The following is a 17,419-nucleotide window of genomic DNA, read 5'->3' as shown; positions in this document are numbered from 1 at the left end:
TCGCTCCTGGATGAGTATGAGATGATGTCACCATGTGTTTGGAGTTCATGGTCGCTCCGTACACCCAGGAACTGATGACACGAGGGTGGGGTGGAGACGGGGAGGAGGTTGATGAGCTAGGATCATGGGGACGCTTTCTCGAAATACTTGGACTCTTGACCGAAACCCACACGAGTTAATGGGGGATGGCCTCTTCTCCTAGTCTTGCCAGGAGACTGTTCCGTCCCTGAGTCAGGACCAGACATCACTCCCCCATTCGGCATCTCAGCCTGCCTGTCAGACACTCACCTGCCTCTGGTTCTGGGACTCTGGCCTCCCCTAGTCCCCATCCAGCCATGGAAAGACAAAGATTTCTCTCTTCAGGGCTAAAAGCCATCTCCGCGGCTGTGGGCGAAGGGGAGATGTCCCTCCTGCTGTTAGGGAGCAGAGACAGGTGTTGAAGGAGGGATGCTCAGGGCTCCGAGTTCCCCGATGCAACCAGGAAGCCGCCAACGTTTCTGCCAGTGTGGTTACAACGATCACAGCTCACACTGATTGAACCTCTATATGTGCCAAGCACGGTCCTAAGTGCTTTCTCGGGTATTGTTTCATTTAAAACTAATCACCCAGCAGTTAGACTCTTTCCCATATGTCAAACCACAGAACCCTTGACCTTCACATGCTGTCTGGACACCACGCTGCTTCCTCTGTTCCCCAGCCCCGCTCAACACACACACACACACACACACACACACACACACACACACACACACTCTTGCTGTCCTAATTCCTTGCCTGCATTCTTGAACCAACTTTAATCAGGCTGTCACCTCTACTACTCCCCCCAAGCAAATCTCAAGGTCACCAGTGATGTCACTGTTGCTCAATGCAGAGCTCAATCCTCGATCGGCCTCTTTCTTTTTTTTAATTAAAAAAATTTTATATACAATTTTTAAAGGTTACTTTCCACTTAGAGTTACTAAAAAACATTGGCTCTATTCCCCATGTTGTACACTACATCCTTGATCCTGTCTTACACTCCAAATTTGTCCCTCCCCTCCCCCCATATTGCCCCTCCCCCTCCTCCCCACTCGTTTGTTCTCTACCTCTGTAAGTCTGCTTCTTTTTTGTTATATTCACCAGTTTGTTGAATTTTTTAGAGTCGACATGTAAGTGATAACATACAGTATTTGTCTTTCTCTTTCTGATTTATTTCACTTAGCATAATGCCCTCCAAGTCTATCCATGTTGCTACAAATGGCAAATTTTCATCCTTTTTTATGGCTGAGTAGTATTCCATCTTCTTTATCCACTCATCTGTCAATGGACATTTAGGTTGCTTCCATATCTTGGCAATTATAAATAATGTTATGAACGTCAAGGTGCATGTATTTTTCGAATTAGTGTTTTGGGGTTTTGGGGTTTTTTTTTTCGGATATATACTCAGGAGTGGAATTGCTGGGTCATATGATAGTTCTATTTTCAGTTTTTGAGAAACCTCCATACTGTTTTCCAGTTGGCCTCTTTCTTGACTCTGCAAGCAGCATTGGACACTGTGGATCACTTCCACCTTCTAGAACACTTTTGTTACCTACCTCTCCTGGCCTATGTGATGCTTTTGTGTGGATTTTAAAAAGCCACTGCTCAGGGCAGATGCAACTCCATGGGCATCCAGCCCACGAGCAGAGTGAAGGTGGCCCCCTTCACCTGGAGCCTTTATGCAGTGCACAGACTGCACAACTGTACAGGGCAGTTCTGCAGGACTACAGGCTGAGGGTGGGCCATCTGATAGCAAGACGTCAGAGGCACAGAACAGGGAACTCGAGCAGACCCCAGAAAAGGTAGGTGGGGGTAGGAAAAGGTTTCTGGAAGAAAGGCAGAATGGAGAAGGAGAGGGCATGTCTTCCGGTGGGAGAAGAGCTTCCCAGTGAACTCTCACTGAGCATCTGACCCGGTGCTTACGTGAGGGCATATTCTGGAGTAAGGCTCGTGATGCATGTAACTTACTCTCACACGATTCAGCTCCATATCTATGTATGTATGTAAAGGGGGAGAGCAAAGGTTCAAGCAAACGGGGTCAAAGGTAGATGGACATTCTTTGTACTCTTCCCATACTTGCAATTTTCTGTCAATTTCAAGTGATTTCCAGCTAAGGTGCTCTTTTAAAAAGAGATCAGAAGTTGCCAGGGGCTGGGGAGGAGAGAGGGGTGAACAGGGAGAGCTCAGAGCATTTGCAGGGTGGTGACACTACTCAGTACAATACTGTTAGGGCGGATACATGTCCTCCCACACGTGTCCTCACCCATGGAATGTACAACACTGAGGGACCCCTAACGTAAACCATGAACTTCGGATGATAATGATGTGTCAATACAGGCTCATCGGTGGTGACAAATGTACTATCTGGTGGAGGGTGGCAGGAATGGAGGAGGCTGTGCCTGTGTGGGGAAAGGGGGTATATGGGAAATCTCTCAATATCGCTGTGAGCTTAAAACCATTCCAGAAAAATCTCTTAGTTATTTATTTATTTTTAATTTATTTATTTACTTTTGGCCATGCCACGTGGCTCGTGGGACCTTAGTTCCCTGACCAGGGATTGAACCCGAGCCCTCATCAATGAAGGCGCGGAGCCCTAACCGCTGGGTCACCAGGGAATTCCCCAAATGTCTTTAAATTTTTTTTAAAAAGTAGCAGCGGCTGAACCCGTAGGACACCCAGTTGACAACCTGGAGAGGCCACCTTCATGCAACCCCGGATGGACCGTGGCCCAGGACCGTGTGCTCTCAAGGGCCTGCAGCAGCAGATCAGCTTCTCAGAGGCCCAGGTCTCCCCTGCAAACTCTCCATCTCGGGCCTCCCCCAGCATGGGGCCCTCGGGGTGAGGCCGTGGGCTGTGGAGGGGCTGTGTGGACAGGAACCCAGGAACGCCCACATAGGCAGGAACTGTGCGCAAGGAACAGTGGCCAGACGCCGCGTATCACTGTATTCGCATCCAGGAAAGGCGCCACTGCCTTGGGTCCCCACGTGCAGGCGTCTGGAGGAAGCTGGTCCAGAGGTCACAGCTGAGGTCTGGAGGCCGGGCTGAGACCTGCCACTTCTGCCCGGACTCGACTTGCTCAAGCCCTCAGACAGAGGTGGACGACCAGCCCCAGGACAGCATCTCCTGACCTGACCCAGGAGGACAGCCTGGCTGCACCTCCCAAGGAAAAATCCCAAAGGCGGCAGGAGCGGGGTCTGGGCCAGTACAGGAGGGCAGGCCCACAACCTGAGCTCTACCGAGAACAGGCCCGAGGCTCCCAGGCTGACCTTCAGCGCCCGCTGCTTGGCCCGCTCGTAAGCCGTGCCGGGGAACCAAGGGATGGGCATCTCTTCCCACGTGCGGCCAGCCTGGGGCAGACAGAAGCCAGTGGACAAAGGCTTGGCGGAGGAAGACAGAGCCCCGCCCAGCACAGTCACCACCATGTCTCTTTCCCCATTCTCAGGTTCAGGGTTGAACGTGGGCTCCCAACAGATGCAGTTTCCAGCTAATGTTTCCCTGCACGGTATATAAACATCATAGCATTGGTTTTGACTCTTCGGTTCAAAAGTATTCGCCCAAACGAGTGATCTCACCATTCACATTTCTGTGTATAGAAATATCCAAAGGAGACAAGTCTCCCGAAGCAACGCTTGCCAAAGATATCCTCTCCTAACATCCTTGTTTATGGAAAAATTAAGTGTCTGTACTGAAGGTTCAGCAGAGTCGGAGGAAGAATCCTTGTGTGACGGACGCCAGCACAGTCCCAGAAAACCTTCCTACGTCTTCTGTTTAAACAGATCGGGGGCTCATGCCCCAAACCTAAAACCCAGAAACGAAAAGAGTCAGGAAAGATTGCTCTGAAACTCTGTCTTCCTCTAGGCTTCTCAGGGGAGTAGAGTACAGGGCAAGAAAGTTTGCCCTTCTGCCCTTCTAGGTTCTTTGGCTGGTCTGATCATTAAATCCACACAAGAGAGATTCACGGGAGAAATAAGCAAAGAAAATGACTTACGTATGGGCAGCCAGGTAACTGAAGCTTGTATAACGTCTTGAGCTAAGGAAAGGGCTGGGGTCTGGGGCCACGAAGGGGAGGAGGGGCCTCCACAAGGAAGGCAGAGGAGATGTTCGGAAAACAAAGGTTGCCCTGTTATGCAGGTAAGTTTCTCAGGTAAAAAGGCATCCCTGGTGAGCGCTCTCTTCCTGGTACCTTCCCCCTCTGCAATGTAAGCAGGCAGAGGGGGAGTATAGAAATTTTCCTGAATCTGCTGGGGGTTTGATTGCATTTAGCCCAAAATAATCACGAGAAAGTGGCATATTTTGGGGCGGCAAAACGTGCCCCCCTTCAACGGCACGATTTCAAAAGACGTCAGGACCCTGTGACCTTGAGTCTTCACACTTTCGAAGGAGAGCTTGTTTGGCATTTTTTATGTTTTTCTCTTTAAGATGGATTTTATCGAGGTAAAACGTACATATGATAAAATTTACTCACTTAGTGATATATATCTATATCAAACCATTATGTTGTACACCTGAAACTAATACGATGTTATATATCAATTATATCTCAATAAAAGCGTTCATCACTTGCAGGTGTACAGCTCTTCTCCGTCAAGATATAGAGCTTTCCCATCACCCCAAGAAGTTCCCTCCTGTCCCTTCCCTGTCAATCACCTCCCCGCCTCAGCACTCCTGACTTACGTTCCTATATTTTTGCCTTTTCCAGAATGTCGCATAAATAGAACCATACAGTACGTAGCTTTTAGCATCTGGTTTCTTTCACGTAGCACAATGCTTTTGAGGTCGTCATGTTCCTGTCTCGGTAACCGTTTACTGCTGAGGAGGGAGTGTTCCGTTGTATGGAGGTGACACTACTGCTTTATCAAGTGCCAGGTGATGGCCATGTGGGTTATTTCCAGTTTGGGTGATAAAGTTGCTAGATGTTTTCTCCTCTCGTGGGTAAACACCTGGGAGTGACACAGATGGCTCACGGGGGACAGCATATGTTTAACTGCAGAAGAAGCTGCTAAACTGTCTTCCAAAGGGGCTGGAACACTGCACATTCCCACCCGCTGTGTGGGAGTCCCATACCCCCACAGCCTTGCTGACACCTGATACTGCGGGCCTTTAAAATGTTACCCATTCCAATAGGTGTGTAGGGCATCTCATTATGATGTTAAGGTTCGTTTCCCTAATGACTAATGATGTTGAGCAGCTCTTCACGTGTTCATTTGGGGTCTGTATCTCTTGTCTGGAGTCTGCTCAGCCCATTTTTAGAAACGGAAGCTGCATTTTCTTATTCCGGCTGCTAATGAGTGGTGGGGTGGGAGGCATCTCAACCTGTCAATTCTAATCATTTTCCTTCATGTCACCTTTAGGATGCCCTGAGCATCCCTGAGGTTCTGTAGGACACATGCGGCCAATCTGGGAAGGCTCCTCGGGGTAAAGATCCCAGTCCCTGGGCACGTGGGTCATTTGTGAGCACATGAAGTCCTCTCGTGGACGCTGTAGAGATGGTTCAGTAAAGTGCCTCTCCAATTCTGTGTTCACATGCTCTCCTGAGGGGGAAAGAAAGTGTGGACCATGCAGCTGTTGCGTTTAGAATCCTCTGAACCTGAAGCCGGCCTGGTGCTGGGCCCTCAGGGGTGGCCGATTTCAGCTGGCCCGAACCAAGTTCTTCTGGCAGTGAAGGTCACAGGAGCCCTGTAGCAAGGCCACCTTAAGGCTCTAGACGGGAAGGGCGTGGCTGGACCTCTGGAACCGCATACACATATGCTAAGAAGGGGTTAGTCACCTGTCGATGGTGCTTTTGAAACCCATTCTGGAGGCACGAGCCCTGCCATGGTCTGGGTGGGCAGCTTCCCAGAGCACGCAGAAGTCCAGGAGATGCACTCTGAACGCACGAATCAGCAGCTCATGGGAAATGTGACTTTTTTAAATGGAGAGTGACTGCGTGAAGTCGTGTGCATGCTGGGAAATCAAGGTAGGTTTCCTTGCGTGGTAGATACAGGCCTTCACCTGACAATGTCAGCGGATGCACCCACTTGGGTTTGAGGAAAGATGCAGTCGGAGGACCAGAGAACCAAGCCGGGGCCTGCAAAAGGGGTGCAGCGGAGCGGGCTGGCAACCAGGCAGATGGATTTAGGGCTAATGACATCTCATGGGTGCGGGGCCAGGGATTCTGCTCAACCTTCTACAGTTCACAGGATGGCTCCCGCGCCCAGGAATGATTCAACAGCCCCCAGCACTTCCTGATTCACGTCCGTCAGGCATCCAGCCAGCCTGTGACAGATGTGTCCAGTGCACCGGCCCGTCATTGACACTTGTGGTACTCCAGGCCATTGCCATGCTTATGAATTGCCATGTTGTCATTGACTATCATTAATTCCATTGTATTTTCATCCTCATCAGAGAACAAAGCAATAACGGAAAACGCAAAGGTAAGTGAAGAGGGCGTGAGTGGCATATATGCCTGATCATTTGTACACAGGCGGGAATAAAGCGGAGCGTCTGTTGATGACGCAGTTACGGCCGCGCATCCGTCCTGCACAGACGTCGCGTCCAAGGTCTGAGAAACCCACGTGTCATTCTCTTCAATGGTGAGGCTTCTCTATTCGCATTCTTGCATTGTTCATTTTAACTGGGAGGTTTACAAGACCTTAACTCATTTTCAAAACATAAAACTAAATTAAAAACTAGATGAGTCATATGTGATGGTTAACTTTATGTGTCAAATTGGCTGGGCTGCAGTACCCAGATTTTGGTCAAACATGATTTTAGATGTTTCTGTGAAGGTAATTTTTTAGGCGAGATTCATATTGAATCGGTAGACTTTGACTAAAACAGGTTGCCCTCTGTATTGGGGGGTGGTCTCATCCAATCAGCTGAAGACAAAACAGACTGACGTCCCCCAAAGAAGAAGGAATTCTGCCAAAAACGGACTTTGCGCTCAAACTGCAACTCTTCCCTGAGTCCCCAGTCTGCCCGCCCACCCTACAGATTTTGGATTTACCAGCCCCCATAACTGTGTAAAATAATTCCTTAAAATAAATATTTCCCTCTCTCTCAATATACAACAGATATATAGATACGCAGACACACACACACACACCCTGTTACCCTGCTGATTATTGGTGACGCTTCTGTGGGGAACCCTAACACACTACATTTATTATTTTTCTTGTAAAACGGCACTTGTTTGAGATTTTTAAACGGCTGACACTTCATTATTCACATGACGTTGGCTATTCTTCCCTTCACAAAGGTTTTTTTTTCCTTTTTTTCAGGATATTGAATATATTTCCCTGTGCTGTACAGTAGGTCCTTGTTGTTTATCTGTTTTTTATATAGTAGTTTGGGTCTGCTAATCCCAAACTCCTTATTTATCCCTCCTCCTACCCTTCCCCTTTGGCAACCATAACTTTGTTTTCTATGTCTGTTTCTGTTTCATAGGTAAGTTCACTTGTGTCATATTTTAGATTCCACGTTTAAGTGGGCTATCATATGATATTTGTCTCTCTCTGACTTACTTGTATGATAATCTCTATGTCCATCCACGTTGCTGCAAATGGCATTATTTCATTCTTTTTTATGGCTAACATTTCATTGTGTGTTTGTGTGTGTGTGTATACACACACACACATATATATATATATACACCACATCTTCTTTATCCATTCATCTGTCAATGGACATTTAGGTTGCTTCCATGTCTTGGCTATTGTAAATAGCTCTGCTATGAACACTGGGGTGCATGTATCTTTTCAAATTAGAGTTTTCTGTGGATATACGCCCAGCGGTGAGATTGCTGGATCATATGGTGACTCTATTTTTAGTTCTTTGAGGAACCGCCATACTGTTCTCCACCGTGGCTGCACCACTTTACATTCCCACCAACGGTGCACAAGGGCTCCCTTCTCTCCACGCCCTCTCTGGCATTTATTACTTGTAGACTTTTTGCTGATGGCCTTTCTGACCGGTGTGAGGTGGTACCTCATTGTACTTTTGATTTGCGTTTCTCTAACGATCAGTGATGTTGAGCATCCTTTCATGTGCCTCTTGGCCGTCTGTATGACTCCTTTGGAGAAATGTCTATTTAGGTCTTCTGCCCTTTTTTCGATTGGGTTTTGTTTTTTTTTTAATTATGGAGTTCTATGAGCTGTTGGTATGTTTTGGAAATTAAGCCCTTGATGGTCGCATCGTTTGCAAATATTTTCTCCCAGTCTGTAGGTTGTCGTTTCATTTTGTTTACAGTTTCCTTTGCTGTGCAAAACCTGTAAGTTTCCCTTCACGAAGATTCTGAATTCCACCAGTACCTGGGTCACCGTGCGCATACGTAGCTTGTATAATCACAGTGGTGAGTACGTCTGAAGAACAATGTTGAAAGTGGCTGTCCTGTCCACCCACGGCAGGCGTCCATAGGCACGGAGACTCAGGCAGATCCAGCTGCCCGCAAGACACAAACGGAAGCTCAGATCACGTGTGTCTCCCTCCTGGGTACAGGGAGAAGGGAGTGGGAAACCAGCTCCGTTCGGAATGGAAAATGGGACGTTTAGAGGAGAAGGAAGCTCAGGACAAGTTGAAGCCAGAAAAAGCTGGACCAGAGTTAGAGGAACTGTGCAGTGAGACACAGGGGAAAGGGCTCCCCACTGCTTGAAGCTGACCAGCAATTCCCAGCAGATGATGGTGCTGAGGACCAGGGCCTCCTATCCCGTTTTATGTTTCATAGACGCTAGAATGCGAAGGAATGCAATAAATATTCATTGAATGAACAAATGAATGAGTAAATCCCATAAAGTCAAAACATAAGAAGTTTCTGTGCACACACAGGTGGGTTAATTCCGGTACTCTCCCCAGCTATTAGTGAAACCTCACACAGGAACAGCCAGCACCTGCTCTAACACATACTTCAGTGGTTGCCCAATGCTCATTTGTGAAATCCATTTTTAAAAATCTGCTATTTCAAGTGTCTGGAGTGAAAATAGTGTCCCCATCATTTTTAGAAGTTTCCACAAAAGGCAGTGTGGTGGGGTGAATCGTGTCCCCCTAAAGATATGCTGAAGTCCTGACCCCAATATCCATGACTGTGGCCTTCTTTGGAAACAGGGTCTTTGCAGATGTCATCAAGTTAAAATGTGGTCGTTGTGGATGAGCTGGTCTGTAATCTAATGGCTGGGGTCATAAGGAGAGAGAGATAAAGACACAGAGGACACACAGGGAGGCCGTGTGACAACGGGGCAGAGATTGGAGTGCTGTGTCCACAAGCCAAGGAGGGCCATGGAGTGCAGCACCCACAGAAGCTGGGAGAGGCGGGAAGGACCCTCCCGTAGAGTCCGCAGAGGAAGCATGGCCCTGCTGACTCCTTGATTTGGGACTTGTGGCCCCCAGAGCTGTGAGAGCACAAAGTTCTCTTGTTTAAGCCACACGGTCTGTGATGTATAGAATGAGTACACGTACAATGGCACAGAACAAGGCTATGCCCTGAGAGCCAGCACTAGCAGTGAGCTGAACAGGAAACAAATTCTTAGAGGTTTACATCATGCTGGGCACCTGTCCACTGTCTAACACTTGAGACTCACTAACTCAACCCTTCAACAACCTAGGGGGAGACCAAGGCACAGAGAGGTTAAGTAACTCACTCAAGGTCACACAGCTCATCCCTGGCAGGGTGGGGATGTGACTCAGTTTGGACCCAGAGCCTCCTTCTTCAGCACTAAGTGGTCCAGCATGTGGGCCTCTTCTGTCGCCGCAGCTGAGCCTCTGGATCTGGAAGCACGCTCTCTGCAGCACCGTGGTCTCCATACGAAGCACCAGGGTTATTCCCAATGAGACACTTTGCGGGCAGCACAACGCCTAGACTTGAAAGTGAGTCGGCCGTGTCAGGAGAGACGTGAGTGCCTTCACCGGGCAACTCTTCAGTGAAGAGCTACTAGGTGCCGTCACCACCAGAACCGTCAAAAACTCTGGGTCAGACCTGACCGCACACATTCAGCCCTTCCCCTCCGCCTCGCGCCCCAGCCCCGCCCTCCCACCTTCAGCTCCGCCTCCACCCAACAGCCCCCTACTCCGTCCCATCCCTGCTCCAGGCCTCCTGCTCTCAGCTGCCTTGTGCATGTGACCAGGCCCCACCCCTACAGCTCTGACTGCACGACCCAGCCCGACCTGGCCCTGCCCACCGCCATTAGAGCTTATGACTATCTCCCAAGTCCCATCTGCTCCCCCCACGTCAGTCCAATTGTGCCACCCCCAACCGCTGGCTGCATCTTCCTTTCCACCCTCATCCCCCACTACTCCTCCTTGATCTTCACGCCTCATCTGGTCTCCAAGAGCGTGAAGCTCCTCTCCGTGCCAGGCAGGATGCTAAACCCTGGGGCCGCAAGCAGAGAGAAAAGGTGCGGGGACAGGTGAGAAGGTACCTGCGATTGCCTCCAAGTGATAAGTGCTGGGCCCCGAATGCACCTGAATCCCAATGGAACAGCAAGGAAAAACTACTTAGCCCTGTGCAGAGGTCAAGGAGGGCTCCCCAGAGGAGGTGACACCAGGTTGAGGCTGGGAGGATGGCGAGGAGCTGGCTAAGCATGAGGTGGGAGAAGGACATTGCAGGGAGGAGGAGGGAGAAGCTGTGTGAGCTCCCTGAGTTGAAGTTAGCTCTACCTGATGGCATCTTGGCCCGCCTGCAAGCTTCAAAGGGCTGGAGAGACAGGCTGAGCTGCAACAGCCCAGCCTCGTGTGCCTTGCTAAGGTCCGGAGATGGCAGGACATCCCCGACTGCCACTGTTGAGTTGCACCCCGCTTTAGGTTCTATTCATACATAGAACATACATTCCTGGTTCTCTTGCCAGATGCTTCCTCACCTCCTCTGGACCCAGAGAGACAAATAGCTTGGGGCCGCTCTGCTGGGGGCAGCCTCTCAGAGTTCTTGTAGGGTCACTGCAAGTGGGACTGTGATCTTAGGCCTGCTGTGGACATCCCACGCAGTGCTGGGCATGTGTGAATGCGTGGGACCCAGCTTGGGGGTGGGGAGGCGGAGGACACAGGGACCCGTTGCCTGGCAACAACACCCCGCCCTTCCCCAGCCCAGCCAGACCTCGTGGTACCTACTGTGCCATAACTTTCCTCCGACCACCTGCAGGGCGACTGCACTTTGTCATCGTAATCCGTCCTGTGTATGATGCTGGTGTGAAGGCTTCAGCCTGCCCTGTCCCTGGAGCCCCTTCCCCGCAATGGCTGATGACCCTGGAGGGACTTCTCCATCCCTGGGTGAACCAGCTCCCAATCCCAGGGCGCTAGAGCCTGGCTCCCGCCTGCTTATCCCCAAGGCCCTAAATCCATCTGCCTGGTTGCCAGCCCGCTCCGCTGCACCCCTTTTGCAGGCCCTGGCTTGGTTCCCTGGTCCTCCGGTCCTCCGACTGCATCTTTCCTCAAACCCAAGTGGGTGCATACGCTGACATTGTCAGGTGAAGGCCTGTATCTACCACGCAAGGAAACCTACCTTGATTTCCCAGCATGCACACGACTTCACGCAGTCGCTCTCCATTTTAAAAAGTCACATTTCCCATGAGCTGCTGATTCGTGCGTTCAGAGTGCATCTCCTGGACTTCTGCGTGCTCTGGGAAGCTGCCCACCCAGACCATGGCAGGGCTCATGCCTCCAGAATGGGTTTCAAAAGCACCATCGACAGGTGACTAACCCCTTCTTAGCATATGTGTAATACAGTTGAATCCCTTCCCATCCGAGACAAAAGCTACTTACTGGATACACTCTGCCACGTTTGGGAGTGTTAGTTAATTAATCTGGGATAGATTAATGCAGCCAGAGCAAAGATTCAACAGGCAGGGGTGCCAGGCTGTGGGGCAGTGGCCAGGGTAGAGCTAATAGCATGCACGAGGGCATGAGAAGGAAGTGGAAAAGGGGGAGCAGCGGTCTGGACTGGGCCCTAGGGAACACCTCCCTCCCTCTCCACCCGGCAAACCCAGGGAGTCACAGTGCCCTAGAACCACCCCGCTGGATGTTTGCATCAGTGACCATGCCTGCTGTCTTATTTCAGGCCCTTTCCATTTCCCATCGCAAACATTGCAGAAGACCCACAGCTTCCAGGCTCTTCTCTCTCCTCCCCTCCAGTCCTCTGCAGAACACCCAGGCTCACCAGCTGGACATGTCTCTCCCAATGGTAAAATCTCTCACTCTGTCCTTGTCACCCAAGGGAAGGCATGGCCTCACAGAGCCCGCACCTGTCCATGCTCAGCCCTCAGCCCCGTGGGCACCAGCTGGGCCCACGTTAGTGCAGTGTGGACTCCGTGAGGGCAGGAGCTTTGCTTTTCCTATTGATCTGTCCTAAGGGCTAGAAGAGTGCCCAGCATGAAGTAGGTGCAGAAGAAAGCAAGAGAGAAAGAAAGACAGAAAGAAAGAAAGAAAGGAAGGAAGGAAGGAAGGAAGGAAGGAAGGAAGGAAGGAAGGAAGGAAGGAAGGAAGGAAGAAAAAGAAAGAAAAAAAAGAAAGAAAAGAAAGAAAGAAAGAGAAAGAAAGAAAGAAAGATAAAGAAAGAAAAAAAGAAAGAAAGAGAAAGAAAGAAAAAGAAAAGAAAGAAAGAAAAGAAAGAAAGAGAAAGAAAGAAAGAAAAGAAAGAAAGAAAGAGAGGAAAAGACAGACAGAAAGAAAGAAAGGGAGAGAGAGAGAGGGAGGGAGGGATGGAGGAAGAAAGAAGACAAGTAAGTGACCGTTGGGTTTGGTCCCGTGGAGGTCACCGGTGACCTTGGCAAGTGATGGAGACTCAGGAAGACTGGAGTGAACTGAGGAACACCCAGGGAGAGGGCTGTGAACAGAAATGGGGGCACAGACACCTTCCAAGTGTCCTGATCATGCTGTATTTCATGTTGATGACCTCATGCACGCCATTGGCAAGTTGAGCTCCTTCAAGACGGGGCCTGAGCCTTGTGCATCTCTGCACCCCACCAGCAGCACAAGCACCCCCGCCCCTTGGCCCATGCTCAGTAAACTTACTCACTGAACACCTGGATAAAGCTGTTGGTGAGGGCTTCCCTGGTGGCACAGTGGTTCAGAATCCGCCTGCCAATGCAGGGAACACGGGTTCGAGCCCTGGTCTGGGAAGATCCCACATGTTGCAGAGCAACTAAGCCTGTGCGCCACAACTCCTGAGCCTGTGCTCTAGAGCCCACGAGCCACAACTCCTGAGCCCGTGCACCACAACTACTGACGCCCTCGCACCTAGAACCCGTGCTCCGCAACAAGAGAAGCCACTTCAATGAGAAGCCTGCGCACCGCAAAGAAGAGTAGCCCCTGCTCGCTGCAACTAAAAAGAAAGCCCGCATGCAGCAATGAAGACCCAACGCAGCCAAAAATAAATAAATAAAAAATAAATAAAAGCTGTTGGTGAGAAACGTCACTTTTGCTCATAACCCATCAGCCATAACTGATGCCCCCTAATGGCAGGGGGCAGGACATGTAATTATCATGAGTGCCCTGGGGTGGTCGGAAGGAGACTCAGAGAGAAGCCCAGAAAGTCTCTGCTGCTCTGTAAAAGGGAACCCCATTCCATCCACTGTCAATGGAGCCCCCCTGGGGCCGGCGCCCACCTGCCTCGCGTCTTCACGCTGAGAGACAAGCGTGCTGAGGAAGACGTGGGCTCTGCCCTTGCAGAGCTCTGAACCTCAGCCTGGTGACAGGCATGTAAACCCACATTTCTTCACGAGAGGAGTGTCCCAGGCCCCCAGGTGTTGCTTGTTGGGAGGGCCAGAGAAGCAACACCCAAAGGTGGCCTTTGCCCTGAAAGTTAATTTAGAATTTCCTGATTATCAATGAATGTCTATTTCCCCTGTCATTACAACTCCGTGGTCAAGTTTATAATTGCTATAATTCAGTAACAAATTTCACCACCAAAAATAATTTTGAGCTGGTGTGCATCAGGGTTACCTTGGGAAAGCATCAGAGGAGCAAAGCATCCCAGTGCCACGGATCAGACCCGCCCCACCTGCCATGGGTCGCTTCACACTCCAAGCTGTACCGCAGGAGCCAGGCACCGCCGCGGTGCTGACCTTCTCTTCAGATCCTGCACCCGGCGTCCCTAACAGGGCTTCGCTCAGAGCACATCCGGGAACCTCCCCCCTCGCCCAAACTTAATACGTCTTTACTTAGCAACATCTCCTAAGGTCCTACTTTTAAAATATTATAGATTTGTATGGAATTTCCTCGCATTTTTCTGTACGTGCCAATTTATAGGTTTCCCTGGCTTTTGTATTGCCATTATTATTTGCAAATGGGAATACGTGCAATTTTGAGCACATTAGTTCTATCAATTTATTATGACACCTGTCGTATCACATGAGGGATTCTGTCTTTATTTCGTGACTTTTTTGTTAATATGCGTCAGTGTTTTCTTTTTTTAATTTATTTTTTATGGAAGTATAGTTGATTTATAATGTGTAAGTTTCTGGTGTACAGCAAAGTGATTCAGTTATACATACATATATATATTCTTTTTCATATTCTTTTCCATTATGGTTTGTCCCAGGATATTGAATATAGCGCCCTGTGCTCTACAGTGGGACCTTGTTGTTTATCCATTCTGTGTATAATAGTTTGCATCTGCTAATCCCAAATTCCCACTCCACCCCTCCCTCACCCCACCTCCTCCTTGTCTGTTCTCTATGTCTGTGAGTCTGTTTCTGTTTCGTAGATAAGTTCATTTGTGTCGTATTTTGCGACACTGCAGTGGCTTCTCTTGTTGTGGAGCACGGGCTCTAGGCACGCGGGCTTCAGTAGTTGCGGCGCACGGGGCTTAGTTGCTCTGTGACATGTGGGATCTTCCTGGACCAGGGATCAAGCCCGTGTCCCCTGCCTTGGCAGGCGGATTCTTAACCACTGCACCACCAGGGAAGTCCCCGTGCATCATTGTTTTGTTGTTGTTTGTTTGTTTTTTGCGGTACGCGGGCTTCTCACTGCTGTGGCCTCTCCCATTGCGGAGCACAAGCTCCGGGCGCGCAGGCTCAGCAGCCACAGCTCACGGGCCCAGCCGCTCCACGGCATGTGGGATCTTCCCGGACTGGGGCACGAACCCGCGTCCCCTGCATCGGCAGGCGGCCTCTCAACCACTGCGCCACCAGGGAAGCCCCATCATTGTTTTTAAATCTTATATTCAGGATCACCCCAGGCTGATTCTGTTTCACCCCATGCATCTTGCTCGTCATTCTCACCATCTCCTCCAGGAACACTTTTATCTGCACTTATTCTAGATCTAGTTATTTTTCCCTGGAATAGCTTTAAGGAGTTCTTTAAGGAAGGAGTAGAAATGACAACAATAATACCTAATTCTCGTTGAATGCTTACTGTATGCTAGGCAGCACTAAGGGACCTTCATTGTCTCATTTAATCCTCACACGTGTCTCATTTAATCCTCATACATGACCCGCGGAGGTGTGGATTGCTATACAACGCTCCCGTCTGAAGGATGAGGACTGCAGGTTGCCGAGGTTACGTACTAATAACTTGCCCAGGGCCACCCAGTTATTCAGTGGAAGAGCTGGCATTTGAACCCAGGACTGATCAATGCCACCACCACACTCTCAGCACCGCCTACTCTGCCTCTTGGTGCCCTCCTTAATAAAAAGAAAAAACATCAACACCCTGCATTTCTTGCGGTTGTGTCTGAGCCAGACCAGCCATGCCTATTAAAATCACCGCAGCTCAAGTTTTCTTTCACTGTGATCAGTGACAGTAGGTTCATCGTTCCTAATTGCAGAATTAAACCCTAGTTTCTCAGCGGCGGGAAGCTTCTTCATTTATTGTGCGGTTGAAACCAAGTTGCAGACTTGCAGGCCTGTCAGTTTCAGTAACATCTCCACAACAGCTCAGCTATGCTTGGTGACATTTTGTTTTTATAATATGTCCAATGAGGCACCAATGGTATAATTTTTGCTTATTATCTCTTTACCGTTTTATACAGATTGGACCCTGCTAAAAACATTACCTGAGCAATTCTCTCCTGAAAGTTAGCTTAGACCTGCTAGAACAACTGATGGCTTATAGTATACTATAGTATGATTGTCTTGGTGGTCGCTTAGAGTTTTTGGTACCTGAGCTCAAGATAGGCCACTGACTCTAGCAGGCACTAAAAGGCAATGAAAACAGTGAGGTCCCCTTTCTTGCAGCACTGGGAGGGGATTTTAGTTTTAATTCAGAATTCTGATGAGCTAACTTCAAGCCCAGGAGAAAGATCAGAGCACTTAATTTTAGAATAATTATTACACTGCTGATGATACAGTGGTGAGAGTATCTCAGTAAGCACGCCATCAGGACGAAATCAATCACTCCAGTCCATTGAGTGCAAGGGGAGGACTAAACTTGAAACGGAAATCAGATTTCAGAGGGATGCCCAAACGTTTTTTCACGCTTACCTCCCCATCACATACTCTGAATACTTTATTTTTTTAATTTAGTCGATTTTTATAAGTCAAAACTTCTTGGGAATGTTGCCAAGCATCCTTTGAGAATCCTAGACGTATCATAGCCAGTGATACATCAAGTGAATTAAATACGCAGGCTTGGTAAAACCTCAGATGACATCACTGTGGTTTTCGGTCATGGGTCAGCCTCAACTATCAACGTTCGAAGTGTTGAAACATTGGCAATGATTTGCCTACCTTGTTAAGAAAGCAAGCAAGCATAAAAGGGACAGGGTATGTATTTTCAGAAGTAGTCATTTCACAGAGAACCAGACAGGGTACCAAATCAATAGAGTCACATACTGAGGGCGGGATTCTGTCTAATGGAGGAAGCAGATCAAATCATTTGACCCAGTTTTTACGAGTGCTTCGTAAGCAAACTCCAAGTTCTATAATGTTTTATCAAGTCTAGCTCTATAGTTGCTATTTTAATATTAATTGGGGGGGAACTATTAAAGACGCTTAAATGTGTCAAATGTATAGCATAAAACATGACAAACATCAAAAGGCATCTTGGAGGTGATTAAGTACAGTAAGTACTTTTAAAATCAAATTTAAATGCACGTTTGTATTTCTTTTTTCAGTAGGGTGACTCACGTTCTGGACCAGGGTCAACGACGCTGACTCTTACTAAAAGAAAAGGGGCAAAGCTTTAAAGTCTCCAAGATTTTTTTAAAAAGGAAAAAAGAAAGAAACAAAAAACAGTGGCATCTCTGATCTTTTAAAAATGGCTTCAGGGTCAGGGCTTCCCTGGTGGCGCAGTGGTTGAGAGTCCGCCTGCCGATGCAGGGGACGTGGGTTCGTGCCCCGGTCCGGGAGAATCCCACATGCCATGGAGCAGCTGGGCCCGCGAGCCATGGCCGCTGAGCCTGCGCGTCCGGAGCCTGTGCTCCGCAACGGGAGAGACCGCAACAGTGAGAGGCTCGCGTACCGTAAAAAAAAAAAAAAAAAAAAAAAAAAAATCATAAAAA

At 49.0% G+C, this 17,419-nt stretch overlaps 1 long non-coding RNA gene across 1 annotated transcript in view; it reads right to left on the bottom strand.

Annotated features, from left to right (window-relative positions):
- Positions 1–440: 440 nt before the first annotated feature.
- Positions 441–17,419, bottom strand: part of LOC125964514 (uncharacterized) — a 24,657-nt gene continuing 7,678 nt past the window's right edge. Inside the window, exons 2-3 of the long non-coding RNA XR_007477584.1 lie at positions 9,630–9,848; positions 441–8,722 (exon numbers count right to left, since the gene is read on the bottom strand). This is a non-coding gene — a long non-coding RNA (uncharacterized LOC125964514). The remainder of the gene's footprint in view (positions 8,723–9,629; positions 9,849–17,419) is intronic.

Source organism: Orcinus orca, chromosome 5 (assembly GCF_937001465.1).
Source record: "Orcinus orca chromosome 5, mOrcOrc1.1, whole genome shotgun sequence".
In the NCBI taxonomy this organism is placed as follows: Eukaryota; Metazoa; Chordata; class Mammalia; order Artiodactyla; family Delphinidae; genus Orcinus; species Orcinus orca.
Note: the sequence above shows the minus strand (reverse complement) of the source record. Positions and strands in the feature narration are given on the sequence as shown.